The following is a 1,979-nucleotide window of genomic DNA, read 5'->3' on the forward strand; positions in this document are numbered from 1 at the left end:
GCCTAACTCCCACAGGAAACCATACAGTAGCTGGAGGAAAAGAGCACACAGAAGATGGAGAAGCTGCTAGCATTTTAAGAGGGATGATTTACTGCTCTTAACATGCTGAGAATGTTTAGCATATTTACCTAAACTCTTGCATTTTTTACTGCAGGGGCCATTATTGCCAGACTACCTCCACTACCACTCCTACCATATTTGTGCTAAAGCAGTAAAATGCTGCAACAAAGAAGTGTATACTTCTTTGAATTTGAGATTTTTATACTGATACCAAATAAAGCAATGTCCAATTTTGTCTACAATTTAGTCATCTGAAGAGACCAAATTTAATGGTATTATCCAAATGCTGTTGATGAAAAAATGTACACCCCAATGGGATTACCAGCTACTACACTGCCATGCAGCTTGGTGGGAAGGTGGTCACATTCAGTACACACATACACATTGGTTTAGATCTATCCAGTGTAAGTATCACTGATTAGACATTTCAAAGTGATAGGTATGTGAACCAGTCCATTGTTGCTGTTGCTGGCATAAACAGAAAAAGGATGATCTCAGGAATTAAAAATATACCAGGTAGAAGACACAACAGCCATAAAAAAGGGACTGATTCACATCTTATTGTGCCTTCTTGCTGCCTGTTCTGATTTGAACATTCAGAAGATTTGGCTAGTAAGTAATGGTTGGTTTGTTTGGTTTGTTGTTGTTGTTGTTGTTGGGGTGTGTTGCATCTGTATTCGTCATAGAAGAACTTGGAGAAGCTCCTATGTTAGCATGTTGAGAGGTGCATTAGAGGATCTTTCTTACCTGAAGTGTTTGTAGAGCAGGTAACAAAACAGAGAAATTGAGCAACAGCAGATCTGCAGGGCCAGAGAGTATTTCCCCAAGGAAAAAAGGAACACAAAACTGAATTAATCCTGAATTATTCTTGAACTCAAGTATCAACAAGTTGCATCAGTTAAAGTTCTCAGTACAAGAGCACAAGGTAGCTAACTTGACAGCAGTAAAACCGGTTCCTGAAAATATCCAAAGATCTTATGAACTATTTAATCTGATACCCATACCAGGCAAATTAGTAGAAATTACTTCAAAGAATAATTTCAGTAGACAAGTTGCAGATAAATGTAGAAATTTCCTACATGAAGGAGACTCGGTGTGTGTTTTTTTAAAAGTGAAACCATGTTCCACAATGGAATTTTTTTAATTCAATCAGGTAACAAAGGGAAATTGTCTCATTATGGTCTGGCTGGGATTTTCAGCAGGCAAGCAGCTATGGCAATAACCACACCAGGAGAGCTGAAAAATGGGAATAAAATGTGGGTTTCTTGTACTGCTAGTATTAATTAAAAGTGAGGAAAGTAAAGAGGACAAATAATTGCTGGCTCTGACGGTGAAAGGAGCCCCGGCTCACTCTGCACAGCCCGTCCATGAGCTGTCTAGCACAGATGACGGGATGGCACAGACGGGTGAGCGTACCGTGCTACGCAGTGCGGTCAAGCGGAGGGGTTTCCTGGCCACGAAGAGACATACAGCAGCGTTACAGCACCCGACAACGGCAGGCTTTTGTGTAAAATGGGAAAAAGCAATCCCTGCTCCACGGGCCATGACAGGCCCCGCAACGGACTGCTCACACACAGTCCCCTGAAAATACTAGCTTAGTAGCGGTACAAAACCTGAATAGAAAGTTTAGGAACTAATTGGGAGAAAGAATAGTAATCAGGGGACACAGTGCCAGCCGCCACAGCACACTCAGGCACTGACTAACAATTCAGCCCGGTGGCGGGTACTGTACGTGCTCTGGGACTGCAGGAGGTGGCGGGGGGCAGCCGGGACAGCAGGAGTTCGCACCACGGTCTCTGTGGGGGGCAGGTGGCTCCTCGGGGCAGCCCCTCCCCGAGAGACGCGGCTGCGGTGCCGGGGACCCCCGCGGCGCCTCCCCGCAGCCCCACAAGATGGCGCCGCGGGACCGGGCCGGGCGC

The sequence above is a fragment of the Falco cherrug genome, chromosome 2, assembly GCF_023634085.1.
Source record: "Falco cherrug isolate bFalChe1 chromosome 2, bFalChe1.pri, whole genome shotgun sequence".
Taxonomy (NCBI): Eukaryota; Metazoa; Chordata; class Aves; order Falconiformes; family Falconidae; genus Falco; species Falco cherrug.